Genomic DNA, 27,562 nt, shown 5'->3' with positions numbered 1-27,562 from the left:
CCCCCCCCCCCCTCCCCGTGTAGCCTTAACAGGCTGTAGGGGCAAGTGCTGTTAGCGAGCAGTACCTATGAAGGCCGGCACGGTACACGAGGGGGTGGGTAGTCAGCACCACGCCTGACCGCCTTTGTCTCCCTAGTGGCGATGTTTACACACCATACCAGGCACTCATTTGAGACTGAGTCGACCTAGGGGAGGCCCAGGACCGGTTCAAATGATCGTCACTGGCGTGAGCGTGAATCGAACTCGGGTCGGCGGGTTCGTAGCGCAGCGCGCTAACCGCTACACCACCACTCCCCCACACAGACACACACGCACACAGACACACACAAAGATAAAGATCCCCCGTATAGCCTTAACAGACTGTAGGGGCAAGTGCTGTTAGCGAGCACCTATGAAGGCCAGAACGGTACACGAGGGGGTGGGTGGCCAGCACCACGCCCGACCGCCTTTGTCTCCCCAGTGGCGATGTTTACACACCGCACCAGGTACTCATTTAAGGCTGAGTCGACCTAGGGGAGGCCCAGGACCGGTTCAGATAATCGTCACTGGTGTTAGCCGTGAGCGGGAATCGAACCCGGGTCGCCAGGTTCATAGCGCAGCGCGCTAACCGCTACACTACCGCTCCCCACACACACGCACACACACGCGCACACACACGCACAGACACACAGACACACAACAACAACAACCGCCATTCGTCACTAAGTGGCGGTGACGTCACCACGACGCTTGTGCCAGGCCATGTGCACGTTGAGGCCACGTGATGTGTCGAACGCCCGCTGGCAGGAGGTCACGTGACAAACCCAGGTGCCACACGGGTCGACTGACTGAGATGAGTGGCCGATGCACCACCTGTGCCCCTTGCTGTGCCAACTTGCTGTGCTTTAGCCACATCCACACACACACAGACACACCCTCGCACCTCCGATTCGCACGGTTGTTTAGTACGGTGAGAAAGAAGTTCAACATACGTACACACATGCGTAGAGTACACGCGTGGGCTGAGCTGCATTTGAGTCGTTTCCAGCATCAGCAGCAGGCAGCCGAGGGGCTTCCGCGGATGTCTCCTCTGTGTGCTGCACTTGAACCAGAGTGCTTCCGCGGATGTCTTCTCTGTGTTGCTGCACAGGAACCAGAGTGCTTCCGCGGATGTCTTCTCTGTGTTGCTGTACTGGAACCAGAGTGCTTCCGCGGATGTCTTCTCTGTGTGCTGCACTATAACCAGAGTGCTTCCGCGGATGTCTTCTCTGTGTGCTGCACTGGAACCAGAGTGCTTCCGCGGATGTTTTCTCTGTGTTGCTGCACATAACCGGGGTGCTTCCGCGGATGTCTTCTCTATGTTGCTGCACTATAACCAGAGGGCTTCCGCGGATGTCTTCTCTGTGTTGCTGCACAGGAACCAGAGTGCTTCCGCGGATGTTTTCTCTGTGTTGCTGCACATAACCGGGGTGCTTCCGCGGATGTCTTCTCTATGTTGCTGCACTATAACCAGAGGGCTTCCGCGGATGTCTTCTCTGTGTTGCTGCACTGGAACCAGAGTGCTTCCGCGGATGTCTTCTCTGTGTTGCTGCACAATAACCGGGGTGCTTCCGCGGCTGTCTTCTCTGTGTTGCTGCACATTAACCGGGGTGCTTCCGCGGATGTCTTCTCTGTGTTGCTGCACTATAACCAGAGTGCTTCCGCGGTTGTCTTCTCTGTGTTGCTGCACAATAACCGGGGTGCTTCCGCGGATGTCTTCTCTGTGTTGCTGCACTATAACCAGAGTGCTTCCGCGGTTGTCTTCTCTGTGTGCTGCACTGAAATCGGGTGCTTCCGCGGATGTCTTCTGCGTGTGAGCGGTCTCTCTTAACGAGCCAAACACACGGCACCGATCGTCGATATTGGACGTTATTCACGTGAGATAATTAAATAAATACATACAAAAATAAAATATTACGATAATGTCTAAACAATACAGCGAGGATGTCGGAGACGGAGGGCTCGTCTCGGCTGGCTTGGGAAGTGTCTCGTCCGCTTGTCTCTCACGAAGCTGAGGCTACATTATCTCATGCATCTAATGTAGCCCCATACTGAATACACAGAGAAGGGCGTCCCTTATGCGAACGTGCATTCTCTCGCAAACGCCGAGGAACCACGACAGAATTAACGCTGCATCAGCGAGGCCTAGTGAGTCGGCGCGACCAACAACTGCCCGAGCTCCTGCAGTCCTCGATGCACTAAGATGTTCTCAGCCAATGCCATGAGCGTCTCTGCACGCGGGAGGAGGAGGAGGAGGAAGACCCGGAGCAGCGCGGGGAAAACCCGCGGGCGCGAGAAGGGGAAACGCTCGATCCCCGCCGTGCGGACGACGCGAGATGGCGGACACTAAATTTCGATTTAAAGCTTTCGTGACTGCAGGGATTCATCTTCTTGGTTCTTTCCGTAAAGTCACGTAGAATTGAAATAATAAAATAATAAAAATAAAACATAATAAAATAATTCTCACGGTCTGTCTCCTCGACAGACCTGTTCTCCACCTGAGGACGGCTGCTTGCGTTGTGGCCGAAACGTCGTGAGAATTATTTTATTATGTTTTATTTTTATTATTTTATTATTTCAATTCTACGTGACTTTACCGAAAGAACCAAGAAGATGGCGGACACTGTCTATGTGCACGTTGAACTTCTTTCGCGCCGTACCTAGCCAAACCGTACTTATCGGGTGTGCATAGAATACTACTTACATAGGGATAATGAACACGAGGATAAAAGGGAGCACTTAACGATTCACCCGCCGTGCATCGTCACAATTCGTAGCCGCGACTCAAGGATGGATTTCCTTTCTCCGTGTTCGTATGCTGGACTTCTTTCGCACCGTACGCAGCCCCAAACCGTGCTCATCGGAGGTGCGTCAGTGTGGGGGTTGGTGGTGGTGGGAAGGACAGAAAGCTGAACGCGACAGCAAACAAGTTCTATGGGAACCTCATTTGCCAGTAAAATATGATAATTGGTTCTTTACCCTTCTATCTGGCAACAAAACTGACAAACTAATAAATTATCAGAGTTATGTTCTTTTGCGGTCTATGCAAACATGACTCCTTGTAAAAAAGGTGTCAGTTTTGTTGCCAGATAGAAGGGTAAAGAACCAATTATCAGCAAACAAGTTCTCAAGTGCTGAGCTTTGAATCTCGACAAGAAATGTTGCCGTCTAGAGCGTTGTGGCAGTGGTGGCGATGGTGGTGGTGGTGGAGTGTGCGGGGCAGGCGGGTGGGGGGGATGGGTCTCTGATCACCCCTCAGGTCAAAGCGATGGGGCCTTGCAGTCATCGTCGCTTTATCATTGTCGACAGTCGTGATATTTTATAATCTTACTTGATACAGCTATCGTGCTGTGACGGTTCCACCTGAAGACGGAAGCTTGTGTTGCCTCCGAAACGTCGTGATTTTTATTTTATTTATATTTTATTCATTTTAATTTTAAATTTTTACCTACGTGACTTTACCGAAAAAAAACAACCTATGAATATGAATCCTTGCAGTCACGAAAGCTTCAAATCTAGAATCATAACTAGCTTTATTACCCGGCTTTGCCCGGGACTTGGATTAACCACACCCGGCCGCCTTTGTCTCCCCAGTGGCGATGTTCACACACCACAGCAGTTACTCGTTTGAGGCCGAGTCGGCCTAGGGGAGGCCCAGGAGCGGTTGAAATAATCGTCACCGGTGGTGGCCGTGAGCGGGAATCGAACCTGGGTCGCCGGGTTCGTAGCGCAGCGCGCTACCCACTACACTACAATGCGTGACGCTTCCACGTGCGCGGGTCACGTGACAGATGTGACGTCACAGCTCACTTGCTGTGCAAAAAATAAATGCATTATTAAGTGTATTTGTATAATTTGTGCATGGTGGACAGTCTGGAAAGTACCCACATGGCAAATTTCCAGTTTGTTGCATGTCGGGAAGTACGCTAAACATTTTGAACAGACACACATAATCACAACTTTGCCTTTTATATATATGGAGATTATAATAATAATGACCGTGCCGGTGAGCTCTTTCGGAGTAGAATTAAGTCGTCGGATGCGGTCTGGAGGCAGAGGAGGTTGACTCGTCTGAGTGGCTTTCTGCGGCAGTCAGCAGCGAGGCGGGTTGCGGGAGGAGGTGCGGGAACGGGTGGATAAGCGTGGGGAGAGAGGGGAGGTGGCTGCTAACGTTTGCGAATAACACAAACGTCCTTAGTCTTTGTTGTTCTTCTATACAAAAGTTAGAAAGAAAACATTTCAGGAACAAATCGATTCAGGGTACACAACCACAACCACACAGAGGCACTCAACCACAGAGGTACACGGCCACATGAGGATACAAAAGGTGGGGTTTGGCACCTGCACAAACAACTTAGAACACACACACACACGCGTTAGGGATAAGCGAAGAAGTGAGAGAAAGACTCAAGGTGATATCAATCACAGAGAAGATGAGAGAGAGAGAGAGAAGGCTCTGGTGTGGTTCGGCCACGTGGAGAGACATCAGGGAAATGATGTGGGTCAGAAGGTGGCAGGTGATGGCAAGTGGCAAGGAAAGAGATCAAGAGGTAAGGCAGAAGAAGACGGGGTGGGGGGCGGGGCGATGTGGTGCGATGGGACACGGTGGCCCGTAGTAGCGGAGAGAAAGATGGCGCAGGACGGAGCCGCATGGTGAAGATTGGCAATGGGAGCGGAACGCCCCACAACGAGTGGGACAGACGCGTGGAGGAAGAGGAAGATCTAATCGTGATTTGAAGCTTTCGTGACTGCAGGAATCCCCATACTCTTTGGTTCTTTCGGTAAAAAGTCACAAGCCTGAGGACGAACGCTTGTGTTGCGATCGAAACGTCGTGATATATTATTATTTTTTTGTTACCTCCGTGGCTTTAAAGTTCACTTCAAAAGTTCATCAAAGTTCATTTATTAGGTAAAGCCCTGTGAGCCATTCGGCTCTTGAATCGGGTGCAACCGCAACAAACAAACAAACAAAAACATGAACAAGAAAACATCTTAAAGTGACTACGCGCAAACAGAAAATCCAAGAAAAGACAGCAAAATATTGCAGAAAAAAATCACCGTACACCAACGCTGTGCAAATATCCCAGTGGGATACAAGTCAAACAACAACAACAACAACCACAAGACAACTTAGATTAAGGCCATCAGTCTAACTCTGTACTACAACAAACAAACATGGCCACCGAGTTAGAAAGAGAACACTACGGATGAAGGGCACTTGAAGATTCAGCCGTCAATGCATCGCTACAATTCGTGGCCGCAATTCAAGAATTGATTTTCTCTCTCCGTGTACGTGTGTTGCAAGGCCGTAATTATAATATATATTGGGGGGGGGACAGGACACATCCCCCCCCCAATATTCAAATATGCTCAAAATGTCCGCCCCAATATATTGCCATAAAATAGATTTCTGTTTGTATGATTGTGGTTATGGTTGTACTTTATTAATCCCTAATCTCTGCCATTACATGCAATGAAAAGGTAAAAAAGAAAAAACAGAGCAATGTAATACAACACACTATTAGACATTATTGTAAAAATAAATAAAAAGTCCCTCCTATGTGTTCATGAATTTTTTTAATAGTTTAGGCAGGAAATGTCAGGAAATGAGTTTTCAAATTTAGATTATTTTTTTTCTGGGGGGGGGGGGGACCCCCAGACCCCCTGGAAGATTTGGTTCCCCCCCAATGTTGACTCCATGGCTACGGCCTTGGAGTGTTGAACCTCTTGCACGAAGTTCCTGCAATCACCGGCACTCACGTCGCTCCCCCACCCACCTCCACCCACCTCCACCCACCTCCACCCACCTCCACCCACCTCCGCCCACCTCCACCCACCTCCACCCACGTCCACCCACCTCCACCCAGCACACCCGTGAGAGCGCCTGTGCGCTTCCGCTCCTCATCGCCACTGGCGCATCGGAGACCCCACGGGCCCTTCGAGTGGAAGCTCACGTGGAGTTCATGTGGAGTTCATGTGGAGTTCACGTGGGACGTGGAGTTCACGTGGAGTTCATGTGGAGTTCACGTGGAGTTCACGTGGAGCTCACGTGGAGTTCACGTGGAGTTCACGTGGAGTTCACGTGGAGTTCACGTGGAGTTCACGTGGAGTTCACGCGGAGGTCACGCGGAGTTCACGTGGAGTTCACGTGGAGTTCACGTGGAGGGCACGTGGAGTTCACGTTGCAGAGGTTCACGGTTCGAACCCGCCAGGACCCCCCCCTCCCCCCCGGTTAATGGGGGTGGCGCCTGCCTGGCACTGTGGCCGTCAACGAGTCTCCCGCGACGTTGTGTGCCCGCGTGACAATCCAACCTTTGCCGAATAATCTAAATGACAAAAAAAATGTACCTAGCAAAATGACTCTAGTTTTAGGATTATACAACATAATCCATGGTGCCAGCACCCCCCCCCCCCTAACTGACCCCCGCTGCCCGTGAAACTAACCGCGGTCTTTTATCCGTGAAACTTAGCGAACCTTGCGGTTGCCTCGCACCAGAAGGGATAGCAAAATACAAACAAAAAATGCGCGCTCAATTATTCAGCCTTGATGCCCAACTCGGCCAATAGGCGCCTCGCACACACCCAGGAGGGCATCACGGTGGCTAGGAGATGTTAACTACCTCGCCTGGTGGACAAGAGGTCGTGGGTTCGATCCCGACCCTGACGACGGCTGCTGTATATTTGGAGTTTGCGTATCTCTCTCTCATCATCATCACGGTGGCTAGGAGATGTTAACTATCTCGCCTAGTGGACAGGAGGTCGTGGGTTCGATCCCGACCCTGACACGTGCTGTATATTTGGAGTTTGCGTATCTCTCTCTCATCATCATCACGGTGGCTAGGAGATGTTAACTACCTCGCCTGGTGGACAGGAGGTCGTGGGTTCGATCCCGACCCTGACACGTGCTGTATATTTGGAGTTTGCGTATCTCTCTCTCATCATCATCACGGTGGCTAGGAGATGTTAACTACCTCGCCTGGTATACAGGAGGTGCGTGGGTTCGATCCTGACCCTGACACGTACTGTGTATTTGGAGTGTGCGTCTCTCTCCCCGTGGTCGCGTGGATTTTTTTTCTCCAGGTCCTCCGGTTTTCCCCTCCACATGTAGAATCACCATCACGCGTTTAGAGCGTTTGGCAGCTGCTTTGAATGTCCACGTGACGAGCCACTTCGTTGTGGCCATGTCGCCTCTGAAGAAGAGCTGTGCAGCTCAGCGGGCATTACCCTGGCAAAATAAAAAGAGAGTTTAGTTCATAGCTTCAATTTGAAGGTTAAGTCAAGTGCATATTGTTAAACAACACGAGGCGAGAGCTGAATAGATGAGCAGGGTCTCATTTGTAAGAGTGGCCTGGGATTGAATGAGTGACCTGTGTGTGTGTGTGTCGCCATGTATAAATGTCGAGCTTCTTTCGCGTCGTACGTAGCCAACCGTGTTCATCAGATGTGCGGATTGAAAGAGTGACCTGATTGCAATAGTGATCTGGGATTGAAATAGTGACCTGGGATTTAAATAGTGACCCGAGATTGCAATAGTGACCTGGGATTGAAAGAGTGACCTGGGTTTTCAATAGTGACCTGGGTTTTCAATAGTGATCTGGGTTTTCAATAGTGACGTGGGATTTAAATAGTGACGTGGGATTTAAATAGTGACCTGGGATTTAAATAGTGACCTGGGTTTTCAATAGTGACGTGGGATTGAAATAGTGACCTGGGTTTTCAATAGTAACCTGGGTTTTCAATAGTGACCTGGGTTTTCAATAGTGACCTGGGTTTTCAATAGTGACCTGGGTTTTCAATAGTGACCTGGGTTTTCAATAGTGACCTGGGATTGACATCGTTACCCGAGATTGCAATAGTGAGCTGGGATTGCAATAATCCTTGGTTCACCGTAGCTCAAAGACTCACTCCTACAAGGCGTGCGGTGACGTTAGGAGATTCCCCGTGTGTCCGTGTGCGTGCTCGCCATTTGAAGGCCTGTGGACGCAGGATCGGTGATCTCGCCCTTAGTGTGTTCAGGGAGGCAGACGTATTATTCTTATTCCCATGATTCTTATCAGCAGTGTTGCTTTAACACAACGAGCAAAACAAGAAGCACGACGGAGCCGTTTCGTAATTCTCAGTGCTTTGATGCAGTCATTTTAGCTGTGACGGTCCCACCTGATGACGGAGACTTGTGTTGCCTCCGAAACGTCGTGATTTATTATTTTATTTTATTTCCATTATTACTTTTATTAACTTTAAATTTTATCACGTAGAGGGAAGTAATAAAATAATAAAAATAAAACATAATAAAATAAAATGTTTTATTTTTATCATTTTATTTCTTCCCTCTACGTGACTTTACCGAAAGAACCAAGAAGATGAATCCCTGCAGTCACGAAAGCTTTAAATCGAAATTTTAACTTTCTTTTTTACCTACGTGACTTTACCGAAAAAACCTAAGAGTATTCTCAGTGCCTCCATCTGTAGAGCCGCGTCGGCTTCTTCTGCAGTGTCTTACCCCCCCCCCCCACCTCCTTTGAGGGTCTCACAGCCGCGGCCGCTGGGGTGGACACCCACAGCCGTTGGGCGCAACCAGCAACAGCGATCAGCTGCTTAGGACAACCGCGAGCGGGGGCCTTGGGGAGGGGAGGGCGCTGCTCGCTCGCCATCGGTCACGACGACGATGACGACGATCTGGATGTGTTTATTTTTGAACGCGAAATGATCGCACTTTGCAACGAGGTTAATTTCTATTCTTTGGGTATTTCGGTAAAGTCACGTAGAGAGGTTAAAAAACAAAATGACAATAATTTCGTGACGTATATTTATATATCCTGACCACACGGCAATGTTCGTCATGTTAGCCATGGAAGGCGTAGAGGTTCTGGGGGGTGGGCATGGCGAGGCACCGCCACGTGTGCGTGCGCTGGTCTTGTGAGCGATGAGCTGACGGGACGGTGCCGGCAGACCAAGGGCCTCACCCCGCCCGTGTTGGCCAAGGCGTCTTGGAATGAGTGAGGTGGGATGGGGTGGGGTGAGGTGAGGTTGGGTGTGGTGGGGTGTGGGGTGAGGTGGAGTGGGTGGGGTGGGGTGAGGTGGGATGGGATGGGATGAGGTGGGTGGAGTGGGGTGAGGTGGGGTGGGGTGCGGTGCGGTGGGGTGGGGTGAGGTGGAGTGGGTGGGGTGGGGTGAGGTGGGATGGGATGGGATGAGGTGGGTGGAGTGGGGTGAGGTGGGGTGGGGTGCGGTGCGGTGGGGTGGGGTGAGGTGGAGTGGGGTGGGGTGGTGTAGGGTGGGGTGGGATGGGGTGGGGTGAGGTGGGGTGAGGTGGGGTGGGGTGCGGTGGGGTGGGGTGAGGTGGAGTGGGGTGGGTGGGGTGGGGTGAGGTGGGATGGGATGGGATGAGGTGGGTGGAGTGGGGTGAGGTGGGGTGGGGTGCGGTGGGGTGGGGTGAGGTGGAGTGGGGTGGGGTGGTGTAGGGTGGGTGGGATGGGGTGGGGTGAGGTGGGGTGAGGTGGGGTGGGGTGCAGTGGGGTGGGGTGAGGTGGAGTGGGGTGGGATGGGGTGAGGTGGGGTGGGGTGTGGTGGGGTGGGATGGGGTGGGTGGGGTGGGGTGAGGTGGGATGGGATGAGGTGGGTGGGGTGGGGTGAGGTGGGGTGCGGTGGGGTGGGGTGGGTGGGGTGAGGTGGGATGGGATGAGGTGGGTGGGGTGGGGTGGGGTGGGATGGGGTGAGGTGGGGTGGGGTGTGGTGGGGTGGGATGGGGTGGGTGGGGTGGGGTGAGGTGGGATGGGATGAGGTGGGTGGGATGGGGTGAGGTGGGGTGGGGTGAGGTGGGGTGCGGTGGGGTGGGTGGGGTGGGGTGAGGTGGGATGGGATGAGGTGGGTGGGGTGGGGTGAGGTGGGGTGGGATGAGGTGGGGTGGGGTGAGGTGGGGTGAGGTGGGGTGGGGTGTGGGGTGGGATGAGGTGGGGTGGGGTGGGGTGAGGTGGGGTGAGATGGGGTGGGGTGCGGTGGGGTGGGTGGGGTGGGGTGAGGTGGGATGGGATGAGGTGGGTGGGGTGGGATGGGGTGGGGTGTGGGGTGAGATGAGGTGGGGTGGGGTGGGGTGAGGTGGGGTGAGGTGGGGTGGGGTGTGGTGGGGTGGGTGGGGTGGGGTGAGGTGGGATGGGATGAGGTGGGTGGGGTGAGGTGGGGTGGGGTGTGGGGTGGGATGAGGTGGGGTGGGGTGGGGTGTGGTGAGGTGGGGTGAGATGGGGTGGGGTGTGGGGTGAACATGTTGAGGCCGCGAGTCGTCCAGGGCGGATGACCGCGCTGACTCCTCCGAATCGTCGCGTCTCTCGCTTCGCCCGGCTGAGTCTTGTCGAGGGGGGATGGAATTATTTTTTAAACGCCGCCGCAAGGAACCCCTCGGCGCTGGGAAGCTTCGAAGCTCGGAATAAACTCCATCTAGAGGTGAGGCACCTCCACCTTTAAAAGGATCAACTCCAACTCGAGTGGGGCACTCCACCTTTAAAAGGCTTTTGGATTTTGGATGTTGGCCTCGAGGGAGGATGAAACCATCGTCACGCGAACTCCGGGTCAACCTCGCAGCGGCGTCGGCTTCTGTCTGACACGCGCCACCGCTATTTAGATGACTTTGCCGCTGTACATGTTGCACGTGACGCAAGCCTTACTAGCTGGCCGTGTCGGGTGGTGGCGGGTTTAACGACACATTTATATTCACGCGATCTAACACAAAGAAAAGAACCCGATCCGCTTTGTACTGGTAGGAACCGCCAGGTTACACCAGCCCACAGGGGATTATTGTGTCCGTCCGTCCATCGTGCAGGGAGGGGCTGGGTGGGGAGGAAGGGGCTGGGTGGGGAGGGACTGGGTGTGGAGGGTGGGTAGGGGCTGGGTGGGGAGGGGCTGGGTGGGGAGGGTGGGGCTGGGTGGGGGGTGGGAGGGGTGGGGCTGGGTGGGGATGGGCTGGTCACCCCGTGGTGCCCTTATAAAACTCAACGTTTAACCTACTCACGCCGGCTTGTGCCCGCCCTCACAGTCGGGCATATTTGCGGAATACACCACGCCGCCGTTGACCTTGGCTATTGACCGAGAAACCCAACGTTCCTACCAGCTCCCTCCGCAGGAATATGTTATCAGAAGGAAGAGCGTTCCAGACGGCCGCAGAAGCGCATCTGAACGCGCGCGATGATCAGAACCAAAAATCTGTATTTATACTGCAGGAGAAATCATATGAGCTATAAAGCTCTCCTTCACATATATTCAATCGGGGCACGGGCTAAGAACGCCACAACAACGAGCAGTACGAAAACATGGTCGGAGCGCAAAGTTCAAGATAGGTAAACGCCGGCGTGAGTAGGTTAAACGTTGAGTTTTATAAGGGCACCACGGGGTGACCAGCCCCTCCCCACCCAGACCCACGCCTCCCACCCTCCACCCTCCCCTCTCCACCCAGCCCCACCCCTCCCATTTTTGGATGCACGACGGACGGACACAATAATCCCCTGTGTGCTGGTGGAACTAGGTGGTTCCTTCCGATATTAGTAAGCCACTGGGCGCTCTGCACTTCTGAACCATCATCTCGACCGACAAATTAATTTCTATTAGAATATATTATTTTTCATATACATGCTTTTTTGTGTTTCGCTTGATGTCCTTCCCCGCGGCAAACTCCGATGAGTTCGTTTAGCTACGTATGGTGCAAAATAAGTTCAACGCACATTCATGCATAATAGAGCGCTACCTGCAATTCTGCACGGCGGGTTCCACTTCCTGACCACATTTATACAAACGTAGCGCGACTAAGACCCCATGCTGCCCCGTCTTCAAGCCGAGAGGCTGGCTGCGTGCCTTTTAGTTTATAAATGTTGGATTACCGTAATGCCTCGTCGCTCGCTGCGTTCCTAAAAGTGTTTTAAATATATTAAAATTTATTCAAAAACCATCCCTCTCCCTCCCTCTCTCTCTCTCTTCGTATGCCGCTCGCCATTCTCACTGTCATCAACTCTGGCTCGAGTTAAGATCCACGCTTCACCGAGTCGAGACCATTGACCTTTGCTGCTGATACTGATATTTATTCCTAGCTTCTGCTGCTTGTTGCTGCTGCTATTTGTTATTAGCTGCAGCTGCAGTTGTTGCTGCTGCTGCTGCTAGCTGTTGCTTGGTGCTGCTACTGCTGCTAGCTGTTGCTGCTGCTGTTTGGAGCTACTGCTGCTAGGGGTTGCTGCTGCTGTTTGGAGCTACTGCTGATAGCTGTTGCTGCTGCTACTTGGAGCTGCTGCCCGGTCTCTTCTCTCCCCTCTGCGATGCGCAAACGAGCAGCGTCGGGAGACGCGGTCCGTTTGGTAAAACGGCAGAGTTATTATGATGATGATGATGATGTCTTCCCTCCTGCGGGTTGATTCGCTCTAAAATGAGATGGACGTGATGATGTGGCGATAAAATCGCGGTAGCGGTGGTGGTGGTGGTGTTGGCCTAGCGGAAACCCAATTTCACCCGAGTTCGATTCCCGCTCACGGCCAACACCGGTGACGATTCTCTGAACTAGTCCTGCGCCTCTCCTAGGTCGACTCAGCCTTAAATGAGTATCCTATGTGGTGTGTAAACCTCAGCATTGGGGAGGCAAAGGCGGCCGGGCGTGGTGCTGGCCTCAGTCTGTGCTCGCTAACAGCACTTGCCCCAGCAGTCTGTTCGAGGCTATACGGGGAACCTTTGGTATTGTGGTCACGTGCGTCAGCGACAAAGGCGGCTGAGAGAGACAAAGGCGGTTTTGACACGTGGTGGTGGTCATGATGATGTTGTTGTTGTAGCTTCTCGTCTCCCCAGTACCGATTCTGAGAGGTCTCAGTGAGCGATTCCTCGTCCAAGGGCACTTCCCGTTCTGTTGGGTTTTTTCTGGAGGCCTGAAATCGTCGACGGGAAAATGCAACGTGAAATCGTGATTTGCATTCGACTACATTACGTTATTTATTTTAAGAGAAAAAAATCGAAATGTACTTGCCAAAATTCAAGTTATATTTTCATTCAAACGATGCGAATTTTCATATGGACTCGTTTACGTACCTTTAAAAAAATATGTATTTGTTTCAATCTTGATTTGAAGCTTTCGTTAATGCAGGAATCCATACTCTTTGGTTCTTTTGGTAAAGTCACGTCGTGGGAAATAAAGATTTATTTTTATTTTATTCATTAAGGATTCATACTCTTTGTTTTTTTCGGTAAAGTCACGTAGGTAAAAATAAATTAAATCACGACGTTTCGGAGGCAACACAAGCTTCCGTCTTCAGATGACGGTTCCACCTGAAGACAGAAGCTTGTGCTGTCACTCCTGCTTAATGAACACTCCACTCGCACGCCGCTCACGGCACCCATGGATTGCCAACCCTTCGGTGGTCGCTGATCCGAGATCTTATTTATTTACACGCTTTTATTTAACTCACTCTGTCTGTTGTTGTCGTTGTTGTTGTTGTTGTTGTCGTATCCTCAAATGTTGTAACTCAATTTTAACCCACTTTCCAATGTGGTATCGACTGCAAACTTGGTATACTTATGTCAATACCATATTCTATCATAATTTTTTTTTTAAACAATCTTGTTACACGCTTTCTATGAACTCACTCTGTCTATTGTTGTTGTCGTATCCTCAAATATTGTAACTCAATTTTAACCCACTTCCCAATGTGGTATCGATTGCAAACTTGGTATACTTATGTCATACTGACGACAATACTATATTCTATCATAAAAATAAAAAATAAGTATTGTTAAACATTCAATTTTATATGTTATGTTTCGGCTTGGGTCTAACTGTCTACGCTCAACTCACGCTGGCTGTAATTCACCACGTTACCTTACGTTACGTCAAGCTTCGGGGCCACTTCCTGGAGTCGTGGAGTTCTGCCATTACGAGTAGGGTACATTTCACTAAAGCGTGTTTTAAAAAAAAGTCGTTTTAAATATTACTTACATTTTGCCAGCGCACGTCGCACACCCGCGTGAGACGGCTGCGGACAGCCGCGCTGTTCACGCCCGTAGTCGGCGAGAAACCTGGAGGCAGAGGTCGCAAACGGGTTTTGATTCCTTACCCGTACCCGTACCCGGCCGCACCAGGGTCGCAAACGGGTACCCGTACCCTACCCGGCTACCCATACCCAGTCGGGTATCGTGTAGGGTACGGCTACGGGTACCCGATTGCGACCTCTGGGATGAAGCCATGTTGCAGGTGCGGGTGGGTTGATTCTAGGAACTTGAATTGTGAGAAGAGACAAGACGTTGGGAAATGAGTGACAAACGGTGACTCACCAGTGACTCACGGCCTACCCGTACCCGTACCCGGCCGCACCAGGGTCGCAAACGGGTACCCGTACCCGGCCGGGTACGGGTAGCCGGGTATCGGGTAGGGTACGGGTATCGGGTACCCGGTTGCGACCTCTGCCTGGAGGCCACAATTGGAAATTTTACACAAACAGTTCAGACCTCTTCTTGGTTCTTTCGGTAAAGTCACGTAGAAGGGAAGTAAGAAAATAATAAAAATAAAACATAATAAAATAATCGGGTAGGGTATATTATTGTATTATGTTTAATTTCTATTATTTTATTACTTCCCTTCTACGTGACTTTACCGAACGAACCAAGAAGATTAATCCCTGCAGTCACGAAAGCTTTAAATCGAAGTTCAGACCTCCCTCCCTTCTTTCCCTGAACCATTGGTGAACATTTGCCATTGTCGCCTCAAGGCTCCCTCCCTCCTCTTTTTGTTACGAGCAGAAGAAAAAGAAAGATGCTCGTTTTGTCGGCATCTTGCTTCGTTCATCAATGCGCTTTGGTTCTGTCGGTAAAGTCACGTAGGTATAAAATAAATCACGACGTTTCGGGCGCAACGCAAGCGTCCGTCGTTCATAATATCGTTTTTTTTTTATTTGCCTTTGTGCCCCTTTATTCAATCAAACATATCACGCGGTTTTCCCGCGTAACATCAATCCCATAGTGTGTCACTGTGTTCAGAGACACCAGCAAGAAAAAAAATCACCCTCAAAATCCCATCACCAGATGCCCTGCATTCGTCACATTACACAAAGCATCCTCGGTAGCCCAACGCGTCAAGAAATACCCCCCTCCCTCCCTCCCTCCGCTCCCTTCCCTGAACCATTGGTGAAAATTTGCTATTGCGGCCTCCTGGTTCATTTGCCTCCCTCCACAAAACAAAAACAAACTCCGCAACAAACTTTCCAGATTGAGACGCGGCCAAGAATTAGCAGCAGCCGGTGCTGCTCCCCTCCCACGGGCACAGTTGGCGAAGTGAACGTGGCCAGGGGCGATCTGGAGGCGATCCGACGGGAGATGTTGACTCCCTCGCCTGGTGTACAGGAGGTCGTGGGTTCGATCCCTACCCTGACGATGCCTGCTGCTGTATATTTGGAGTCTGCGTCTTTCTCCCTATCATCACGGTGGCTAGGACATGTTAACTACCTCGCCTGGTTTACAGGAGGTAGCGGGTTCGATCCCGACCCTGACGATGCCTGCTGCTGCTGCTGTATATTTGGAGTCTGCGTCTTTCTCTCTATCTCTCCCCGTGCTCGCGTGGATTTCTTCATCCGGATCCTCCGATTTCCCGCCCACCCCCTACACATTTAGAATCAACGTCCCTACGCGTTTAGAGAGTACTGATAATGAATACCCGCGCCACGACGATGATGACGATGACAACGACGACGATGATGAGGCGCCACTTGGCCGAGCTGCGATGATTTGTGACGACCAGGTCACAACGCAGCTCTGGGGAGTGGGGGGGAGGGGCCCCCGTTGTGAGGGGGGGGGGCCTGGGGGGGAGGGGCAGTAGCAGGGGGGGGGGGGATGCTGTGGGATGGCGGAGAGAGGGCTGTTGAAGGTGGGGGGGTAGCGTGGGAAGGGGGCTTCTGTGGGGGGGAGGAGTCTGCTGTGGGTGGGGGGGGTAGAGGGGGGGGCTGTTGTGGGGGGGGGGCTGTTGTGGGGGAGGGGTGTAGTGAGGGTGTTAGCGGGGCGGGTGGGGCTGCTGTTGTGGGGGGGGCGGCGGCGGGAAGGGGGGGCGCTAAGTTCCTGACCAATCAGCGCTGTCCGTGTCTGTGTCGCTTTGCAGGGCGCGCGGGTGCCCGCGGCGCGTTGGGGGCTGCGAGCCCCCCGGCCTCTGCTGCTGCTGGTGACCTTGTGGCAGCCCCCCCCCGCCCGCCCGCCATTGAACTCAGGCAGGTGATGGGGGGCGGAGGGGTCTGGGGGGGGGGTGTGTCACGTGGTGGGAGTGGGGGCACACGTGGGGCAGGTGTCACACACACACGCACACTGACAAAGACAAAGATCCCCCTCATAGCCTTAACAGACTGTTGGGGCAAGTGCTGTTAGCGAGCACCTATGAAGGCCGGAACGGTACACTCACACTGACACACACACACAACAACAACATCCGCCATTCGCCGCTAAGTGGCGGTGACGTCGCCACGACGCTTGTGCCAGGCCATGTGCACGTTGAGGCCACGTGAAGTGTCGAACGCCCGCTGGCAGGAGGTCACGGGGCAGACCCAGCAGGTGCCACACGGGTCGACTGAGATGACTGGCTGATGCACCACCTGTGACCCCTACTGTGACAACAAAGATAAAGATCCCCCGTATAGCCTTAATAGACTTTCGGGGCAAGTGCTGTTAGCGAGCACCGAACAAGGCGGGCACGGCACACGAGGGGGTGGGTGGCCAACACCACGCCCGGCCGCCTTTGTCTCCCTAGTGTCGATGTTTACACACTGCACCAGGTACTCATTTGAGGCTGAGTCGACCTGTGACAACACGCACACGCACGCACGTCACACAAAGATAAAGATCCCCCCCCCCCCGTGTAGCCTCTAACGGACTGTTGGAGCAAGTGCTGTTAGCGAGCACCGCCTATGAAGGACGGCACAGTGGCACACGAGGTGGGGGGGGGAGTTTGCACATCGCAACAGGGTTCCAATTTGAGGCTGAGTCGACCCAGGGGATGCCCGAGACCGCTTCAAAGTAAATCGTCGCTGACCGTGCGCGCGAATCTCAGCCAGTCGACCCGTGGCACCTGCTGGGTCTGCCCCGTCACCTCCTGCTGCCAGCGGCCTCAACGTGCACCTAGCCTGGCACAAGCGCCGTGCTGACGTCACGGCCACTCAGTGGCGAATGGCGGTCGTCGTTGTTGTTGTTGTTGAATCGAACTCGGGTCGAACCCTCCGATCAGCGCGGTTGGCTCTACGTGCGGTGCGAACTGAATTCAGCATACGCACACGCATGCGTCGTGGCGCGGCGCTAATCACTGCGCCACCGCTCCTCCCCGCGTACACGGTGGCCCTAATGAAGGTGGCTGTAATCGTAGCGATCTGTAGAGGCTCTCGTCGCAGCAGCTCGGAGGCAGCAACCGATCGCTATCAGGGGGCCCTGCTCCCATTACGGGTTCCCTCTCGTCTGCCTCCAGTCCCTTTCCACTCGCTCTCGCTCTTTTTATTTTTTTTTATTTTTATTTTTTTTATTTTTTGTGATCAGAGGAAACAAGAAGATGCTCGGTGTAATTTCGATTTAAAGCTTCTTTCGTGACTGCAGGGATTCATCTTCTTGGTTCTTTCGGTAAAAGTCACGTAGAATGGAAATAATAAAATAATAGAATAAAACATAATAAAATATAATTCTCACTAATTCTCATTATCTTATTATGTTTAATTTGATCATTTTATTATTTCCATTCTACGTGACTTTACCGAAAGAACCAAGAAGATGCTCGGTGCAGTCGGCACTTTGCTTCGTTCATCATTTCGTTTTTTTTTTCAATGCTTTGCTTTATGTGCCCCACCCCTCCACCCCTTTTTTAAAATAAATATTTCATCTCTCTCCATCTCTCTTTTTTTTACGATCAGTGGAAACAAGAAGATGCTCGGTGTAGTCGGCACTTTGCTTCGTTCATCATTTCGTAATTTTTTTTTTACTTTGCTTTATGTAAACCCCCACCTCTCGCTCACTCTCTCGCTCACTCTCTCGGTCACTCTCTCGGTCACTCTCTCGGTCACTCTCTCGCTCACTCTCTCGCTCACTCTCTCGGTCACTCTCTCGGTCACTCTCTCGCTCACTCTCTCGGTCACTCTCTCGGTCACTCTCTCGCTCACTTTCTCGCTCACTCTCTCGCTCACTCTCTCGGTCACTCTCTCTCTCTCGCTCACTCTCTCTCTCGCTCACTCTCTCGCTCACTCTCTCGCTCGCTCACTCTCTCGCTCACTCTCTCGCTCACTCTCTCGGTCATTCTCTCGCTCACTCTCTCGCTCACTCTCTCGGTCACTCTCTCTCTCGCTCACTCTCTCGCTCACTCTATCGCTCACTCTATCGCTCACTCTCTCGCTCACTCTCTCGCTCATTCTCTCGCTCACTCTATCGCTCACTCTCTCGCTCACTCTCTCGCTCACTCTCTCGGTCATTCTCTCGCTCACTCTATCGCTCACTCTCTCGCTCACTCTCTCGCTCACTCTCTCGGTCACTCTCTCGCTCACTCTCTCGCTCATTCTCTCGCTCACTCTATCGCTCACTCTCTCGCTCACTCTCTCGTTCACTCTCTCGGTCATTCTCTCGCTCACTCTCTCGCTCACTCTCTCGGTCACTCTCTCGCTCACTCTCTCGGTCATTCTCTCGCTCACTCTCTCGCTCACTCTCTCGGTCACTCTCTCTCTCGCTCACTCTCTCGCTCACTCTCTCGGTCACTCTCTCTCTCGCTCACTCTCTCGCTCACTCTATCGCTCACTCTCTCGCTCACTCTCTCGCTCACTCTCTCGCTCACTCTCTCGCTCACTCTCTCGCTCACTCTCTCGCTCACTCTCTCGCTCACTCTATCGCTCACTCTCTCGCTCACTTTCTCGCTCCCTCACTCTCTCGCTCATTCTCTCGCTCACTCTCTCGCTCACTCTCTCGGTCATTCTCTCGCTCACTCTCTCGGTCATTCTCTCGCTCACTCTCTCGCTCACTCTCTCGGTCATTCTCTCGCTCACTCTCTCGCTCACTCTATCGCTCACTCTCTCGCTCACTCTCTCGGTCATTCTCTCGCTCACTCTCTCGCTCACTCTCTCGCTCGCTCACTCTCTCGCTCACTCTCTCGCTCACTCTTTCGCTCGCTCACTCTCTCGCTCATTCTCTCGCTCACTCTCTCGCTCACTCTCTCGGTCATTCTCTCGCTCACTCTCTCGCTCACTCTCTCGGTCACTCTCTCTCTCGCTCACTCTCTCGCTCACTCTATCGCTCACTCTCTCGTTCTGCACGCAGCCCTTCTCGCAGTCCAACGGCCTCCGACGGGTAGCTCATTACTGCACCTCGAGCCGCGCTCTCTCCATCCCTCCATCTCTCGCTCTCACCTCGACAGACTATATAGGGTTGCTCCATCATCCCTCACCTCTGGCAGGCTGCGGCACGGACGCCGTGCAGGAGAAGGTTGCAACGTGCGCTCGGCATAGCGCGCGTGTGTTGACATTGCATAGGCGCCGTACATAGCCAACCGTGGCTAATTTGAGTGTGTGGGTAGCACCCCCCCCCTGCTCTCTCACCCCCACCCCCCATTTATCTCTGCCACACTCTCCCACTCTCTCACTCACTGCGACTCTCGTTTCTCCACCTCTCTCCCCGTCTCCCAATTATCGTCGTCTCGCTGTCGTCCTAATTAACTGGATCGCGTCCGCTATTGGATTCACGTCCGGTCAAGGTGATTTTTTTTTGGGGAGTGTTTTTTTTTCTTCTGTAATGTCATTTTTTAAGGTGCTAATTTTTTTTTTTACATTCAATTATATTTTTCTCTCTCTCTCTCTCCAACACGCCAATTAAACGATCGCTAATTATGTTTATTTTAGCCTTTGGCAGGACAGTGCTCGCGTGTGCAGCGCCTGTATAGCGAATGATGTACGATCGAGCGCGCTGTTGCTGCTGCTGATGCCTTTATTGCTGCTGTTGTTGCTGCTGTTGTTGCTGTTGTTGTTGCTGTTGTTGTTGCTGCTGTTGTTGCCGTTGCTGCTGCTGTTGCTGCTGTTTTGCTGCTGCTGCTGTTGCTGCTGCTGTTGCTGCTGCTGCTGTTGCTGTTGCTGCTGTTGCTGCTGTTGTTGCTGCTGCTGCTGTTGCTGCTGTTGCTGCTGCTGTTACTGCTGCTGCTGTTTTTGGTGCTGCTGTTGCTGCTGTTGCTGCTGCTGCTGTTGCTGCTGCTGCTGTTGCTGCTGCTGTTGTTGCTGCTGCTGTTGCTGCTGCTGTTGCTGCAGCTGCTGTTGCTGCTGCTGCTGTTGCAATCCGGCGACTGTTGGGGCTCCATTGTCTCTTTGGCACCGCCGCACGACGTTTGGTAATCGGCACCAGAATCATCAGAATCTTTGTTCAAACTGGAGGAGGAGGCGGAATCCGATGAGCTATGAAGCTCTTTCTCACAGATGTCCAGTCGGGGGCACGGGCTCCGAACGTTACAACTACATACGATCCGAAAACTACAACAGCAGTGCCAAGTATAGCAAAGGTCAACAAATCACTTTAAAAAGATACACATTTTACTTTTTTCTTTGTTTTACCAGAAAAAACCCACTGAGCGTTTAACGAATTTTTCCAAAGCGACCTGCCCATGACGAATGACATCTCAACGAAACCACCTCTTGGCCTACCTCCCCGAGCCTTAAGAGAGGTCCCCATTCCCTCCCCTCCCCCTCCCCTCCCCTGCCCTTCGCTTCCCTTTCCCCCCTCCCTCCCTTCTATTTAATTCCCTTCCCTCCCTCCCTCCCTTCCCTCCCCTCCCTTCCCTTCACTGCCTCCACCAAGCCCCAGAGGTCGCAAACGGGTTTTGATTCCTTACCAGTACCCGTACCCGGTCGCACCAGGGTCACCTGAAGACGGCTGCTTGCGTTGTGGCCGAAACGTCGAGAGAATTATTTTATTGTTTTATTTTTATTATTTTATTATTTTCCTTCTACGTGACTTTACCGGAAGAACCAAGAAGATGAATCCCTGCAGTCACGAAAGCTTTAAATCGCCAGTCACAGTCTTTGTTCTATGGCTCACCCAAAAGTCGGTGATGCTGCTGCTACTGCAGCTGCTGCTGCTACTGCTGCTGCTGGTGCTGCAGCTGCTGCTGCTGCTGCAGCTGCTGCGGCTGCTGCAGCTGCTGCTGCTGCCGCCGGGATGAGCGGAGTAGTTCGCGCGATGATGGTTTATGCCCCTTGACGAGATCAGCGCGGTGTTGTGGTTCGTCTGTGGCGAGCGCTTTTGTGCGCGACGCATCCGTTACGCGAGTCACACCTAAAGACTTCCCCCATACGGGCGTGACGTGTTCTTTTTTGTTCGCTACGAAGTTTTTTTTTTATTCGTAAGTAGAAATAAAACAAAATGAAAGAAATCACGACGGTTTCGATCGCAACACGAGCAATCATCATCAGGTGGAACAACCGCATCAAGACAAATGTTGAAGTAGGCGAAACGTCGTGATTTGTTTTATTTTATTGTATTTCTACCCACGTGACTTTACCTAAAGAACCAAACAGTATGGATTCCTTCAAATGAAGATTCATACGTAAATTTCGGTTTAAAGCTTTCGTGACTGCAGGGATTCATATTCTTGGTTCATTCGGTAAAGTCACGTAGAAGGGAAATAATAAAATTATAAAAATAAAACATAATATAATAAAATTCTCACGACGTTTCGGCCACAACGCAAGCAGCCGTCCTCAGGTGAAGAAACAGAGCTAATCCTACATAATACACGAGCATAATATGACTTTGAGACCCCCCGCACCGCCTACACATTCCGCAAGGAGTGACTCACCCCATATCTGCATTTGTCATCAATATGCTAAATTCCTCTGTTGATATGTAAACTCCTTTGTCAAGGCTCTCTCCTCCTCCCACCCAGCCTAAAATACGCTGCCAAGCTTAGCAGTGTTCATTGGAGCGCTGTCTTACCGACAGCTCTGTGTTTCTTCACCTGAGGACGGCTGCTTGCGTTGTGGCGGAAACGTCGTGAGAATTTGATTACGTTTTATTTTTATTATTTTATTATTTCCCTTCTACGTGACTTTACCGAAAGAATCAAGAATATAAATATTCATACGTAAGTTTGAATTTCCGCAGCAGATTTCAAAAGGCTACGAAGAATATTCTCGATTTTCGCCAACATATTGCACGACATTTTGCGGCTGTGTTTGACTTAAAAATAAATACAAAGAGGTTTTTTTTTTTTTTTACAAGACGGTAAAGTCCCATAACATCAACGAGGGTTTAGTTCTTGAAAATGTGCGGGGCAGTAGAATTCGCGAATGTATTTTTCTGCAGGGTAAATCTCCGTTTAACTCAGTAGACGCGTTCCCCTTGAAGTGCCGTGTTCAGCAAAAAAAAACCCACTAAACGCACGAAGCGAAAGCATTTCCCCACCATCAATAATTCATCACGATAACGTTCGGCCAGATACGATGTAACTACTACTACCACACACACACACACACAGTGAGGGTCACGCCGCCACACCGTTACCGTATCACTCCGCGTACCACATCACTGCGCCGCTCAGCCACGCAGCTCAACAAAGTAGTTCGCATTCGAGGGCTCGAAAACCGCGCTGTAACGGTGCTTCTCGCGTTGTGCGAAGCGTGCTCACGAACGTACGAAGAACCTCGCCACGTGTTTACGCGGCGTGGCGCTGTTGCGGGGGAGAGCGGTCTGAGTGTGGAGAGTCGGGGCGGGGGGGGGGGGACTGGCGAGGCAGAGGGGGGGAACACGTAGGCTTTCGCGACCAATATTATTCATAATCAACGTTTTTGGGTTTAGATCGCGTTATTTATAAATGTGTCGTAACCCTCCACCCACCCGACACGGGCCAATCAGCAACAAAGTGTCACGTCGACAAAAGACAAAATAGTTCACTGCTTTAGCCCACCGGTGTGTTGAAGCGTGAAACCACAACATTTACAACGTTTGAGTAGCACGACGTTTCTCTGTTAATTGCATCCAGCATCATCGGGCAATTCGCCAGAATGGTGAGGGGCTCTGCTCTTGCTCCCGGTCTTACATAGAGCAGCAGCAGGGGGAGGGGGGGAAGGCAGAAACACCGAGTTCGTGGTAGGTTCACCCCCCTCCCCGCTACCCCTCAGCCTTCATCGTTACCGGTGCCGCATCGAGCCCAGCGGTGGTTCGAGTGGCGTCATAGACGCATCAACCAGAGGAGCGTCACGCCCGTTGGGGCGACAGCGGGAGGGGGAGGGCCGCGCTGGCTAGCCGGTGGTCCAGTGCCGTCGTCCGAGCCGCGTTGCGGTCCCTCTTGAATCCATCCGCGTCGCGGGCTCCGTGCAAGGGGTGTGCCGCAGAACGCGCTGCTGTCGCATTCGCGGCGGACGAGTCGTGGACGTCTCCCGTGCTGTGCCAAAAAATATAAACTATCGATATACACGCACGCGCGCGCGCGTAAATTTCGATTGAAAGCTTTCGTGACTGCACGGATTTATCTTTTTGGTTCTTTCGGTAAAGTCACGTAGAAGGGAAATAATAAAGTAAAATAATAAACGTAAAACGTAATAAAATAAAATTATCTTTTATTATGTAATTTTTTAATTATTTTATTATTTCCTTTCTACGTGACTTTACCGAAAGATCCAAGAATATATACACACACATATATGTGTGTGTATATAAACTTGGCTCTTTGTAGAACTTATGGGTACATGTTGGATCTTGGTCTGTTACAGGTTGGCCCACCCTTGTCATAGACGCATCAGTGTGGCTATTACAAACGCCGCTATTACAAACGCCTCTATTACATATGCTGCTATTACAAACTCCGCTATTACAAACACCGCTATTATAGATATCGCTATTGCAGATGCTGCTATTACAGAAGTCGCTATTACAGAAGCTGCTATTACAGACACTACTATTGCATATACTGCTACTGCAGATGCCGCTATTACAGATGCTGCTATTACAGATGTCGCTATTACAGAAGTCGCTATAACAGATGTCCCTGTTACAGATGTTGCTATTACAGATGCTGTTATTACAGATGCTGCTATTACAGATGTCACTATAACAGATGCCGCTATTACAGATGCCGCTATTATAGATGCCGCTATTACAGATGCTACTATTACAGATGCTACTATTACAGATGCCGCTATTACAGATGCCGCTATTATAGATGCCGCTATTACAGATGCTACTATTACAGATGCTAATATTACAGATGCTACTATTACAGATGCTACTATTACAGATGCTGCTATTGCAGATGCTATTATTACAGATGCTACTATAACAGATGCTACTATTACAGATGCTGCTATTGCAGATGCTACTATTACAGATGCTACTATTACAGATGCTACTATTACAGATGCTACTATTACAGATGCTACTATTACAGATGTCACTATAACAGATGCCGCTATTACATATGCTACTATTACAGATGCTGCTATAACAGATGTCACTATAACAGATGCCGCTATTACAGATGCTACTATTACAGATGCTACTATTACAGATGCTACTATTACAGATGCTACTATTACAGATGCTACTATTAGAGATGCTACTATTACAGATGCTGCTATTACAGATGCTACTATTACAGATGCTACTATTACAGATGCTACTATTGCAGATGCTGCTATTACAGATGCTACTATTACAGATGCTACTATTGCAGATGCTGCTATTACAGATGCTGCTATTGCAGATGCTGCTATTACAGATGCTGCTATTGCAGATGCTGCTATTACAGATGCTACTATTAGAGATGCTACTATTACAAATGCTGCTATTACAGATGCTACTATTACAGATGCTGCTATTACAGATGCTACTATTACAGATGCTACTATTACAGATGCTGCTATTACAGATGCTGCTATTACAGATGCTACTATTACAGATGCTACTATTACAAATGCTGCTATTACAGATGCTGCTATTACAGATGCTACTATTACAGATGCTACTATTACAGATGCTACTATTACAGATGCTACTATTAGAGATGCTAATATTACAGATGCTACTATTACAGATGCTACTATTACAGATGCTACTATTACAGATGCTGCTATTGCAGATGCTACTATTACAGATGCTACTATTACAGATGCTACTATTACAGATGCTACTATTACAGATGCTACTATTACAGATGCTACTATTACAGATGCTGCTATTACAGATGCTACTATTACAGATGCTACTATTACAGATGCTACTATTACAGATGCTACTATTACAGATGCTACTATTACAGATGCTGCTATTGCAGATGCTACTATTACAGATGCTACTATTACAGATGTTGCTATTACAGATGTTACTATAACAGATGCCGCTATTACATATGCTACTATTACAGATGCTGCTATAACAGATGTCACTATAACAGATGCCGCTATTACAGATGCTACTATTACAGATGCTACTATTACAGATGCTACTATTACAGATGCTACTATTACAGATGCTACTATTACAGATGCTACTATTACAGATGCTACTATTACAGATGCTGCTATTACAGATGCTGCTATTACAGATGCTACTATTACAGATGCTACTATTACAGATGTTGCTATTACAGATGCTGCTATTACAGATGCTACTATTACAGATGCTGCTATTACAGATGCTGCTATTACAGATGCTACTATTACAGATGCTGCTATTACAGATGCTGCTATTACAGATGCTACTATTACAGATGCTACTATTACAGATGCTACTATTACAGATGCTGCTATTACAGATGCTACTATTACAGATGTTGCTATTACAGATGCTACTATTACAGATGCTGCTATTACAGATGCTGCTATTACAGATGCTACTATTACAGATGCTACTATTACAGATGCTACTATTACAGATGCTACTATTACAGATGCTACTATTAGAGATGCTACTATTACAGATGCTACTATTACAGATGCTACTATTACAGATGCTACTATTAGAGATGCTACTATTACAGATGCTGCTATTACAGATGTTGCTGTTGCAGATGCTACTATTAGAGATGCTACTATTACAGATGCTGCTATTACAGATGTTGCTGTTGCAGATGCTACTATTAGAGATGCTACTATTACAGATGCTACTATTAGAGATGCTACTATTACAGATGCTGCTATTACAGATGTTGCTGTTGCAGATGCTACTATTAGAGATGCTACTATTACAGATGCTGCTATTACAGATGTTGCTGTTGCAGATGCTACTATTAGAGATGCTACTATTACAGATGCTACTATTACAGATGTTGCTGTTGCAGATGCTACTATTAGAGATGCTACTATTACAGATGCTGCTATTACAGATGTTGCTGTTGCAGATGCTACTATTAGAGATGCTACTATTACAGATGCTACTATTACAGATGCTGCTATTACAGATGTTGCTGTTGCAGATGCTACTATTAGAGATGCTGCTATTACAGATGCTACTATTACAGATGTTGCTGTTGCTCACGAACGAGGTCACGGGGTCCTCACCGCCACTTGGCCACGTCACCAGATCCATGCACATTTCAGATTAACCTTTGACCTATCGTCGCGTGCGTGGCAAAGAAAACCAATTGGGTGCAATGCGGTTTGTGCGACTTTTCAAGGAGGAATTAGCCCGCTGCAACCCTCATCCTCAACCTCCTCCTCATCCTCCTCCTCAACCTCCTCCTCCTCCACGTGCTTCAGAGACACGTTCATTTTCACCGGTGACGTTCACAGAAGGAGGCATTACTACAACGTGTTCGCGTCTTCGCCCGTTCGTCGTTGTCTGACGTCGCGGAAAAAAAAAACGAATGCCCGGCGCGATGGGCCTCGTGGGTCAGGAAGAAGTCTTGGGCCGGACTCGGCCTAATTTGGGCCTCATTAGCGCTAAGTCACCCCTCCCACCCCCGCCTCTACCTCCCTCCCCCTCCACCCTCCCACCCCTACCTCTCCCCCGCTTCCCACCCACCCACCCCCGCCCACCTCCCACCCCCGCCTCTCCCTCCCTCCCCCACCCCCCTCCCACCCCCGCCTCTCCCTCCCTCCCAACCCACCCACCGACCACCGCCCACCTCCTCACCCCGCCTCTCCCTCCCCCACCCACCCAGCCACCCCCGCCTCTCCCTCCCCACCCACCCACTCACCCACCCCCGCCCCATAAACCATTGCCCCTGGGGCACCGACTCGCACCGGTGCGCAGTCCTCTATAGATGCAATCGGCTGGCATCTCCGCAGCGCCCGATGCGTTCCCGTGCATCTTCCAAGTCATCGAGCAAAACAATAAAACTAAAGGGACAAAAATGACATTTAGAACATTCTGGTACCGTATACTTCTCACGACGTCGAGATGCCACGGGCAGCATTGGAATGTGAAACTCTGTCATTCTGGGCGGGGTTTTTTTGGGGGGGGGGGTGGTGGTGCTGGGAGGGGGGGTCGCCTTTTGAAATGTGACGTCATCTTCAAGGATCAAACCTGAGGTGGGTGGGGCGGGGCGAGGTGGGTTGCGAGGTAGTTAAATTTTCGTTCAATTTCAGTTCTGGAGGGTGGGTGAGGGGGGTGG

General features: G+C 50.7%; 1 protein-coding gene across 2 annotated transcripts in view; it reads left to right on the top strand.

The window, feature by feature from the left end:
• Nucleotides 1-27,562, top strand: part of LOC144942353 (uncharacterized) — a 273,147-nt gene that overhangs the window by 148,492 nt on the left and 97,093 nt on the right. For both annotated transcript variants that reach the window (XM_078869177.1, XM_078869176.1), the window contains exon 2: nucleotides 16,121-16,226. The gene's annotated coding sequence lies outside the window, so the exon portion shown is untranslated. The remainder of the gene's footprint in view (nucleotides 1-16,120; nucleotides 16,227-27,562) is intronic.

Source organism: Lampetra fluviatilis, chromosome 27, assembly GCF_964198595.1.
Source record: "Lampetra fluviatilis chromosome 27, kcLamFluv1.1, whole genome shotgun sequence".
Lineage (NCBI taxonomy): Eukaryota > Metazoa > Chordata > Hyperoartia > Petromyzontiformes > Petromyzontidae > Lampetra > Lampetra fluviatilis.
This window is presented reverse-complemented; position numbering and strand designations above follow the sequence as displayed.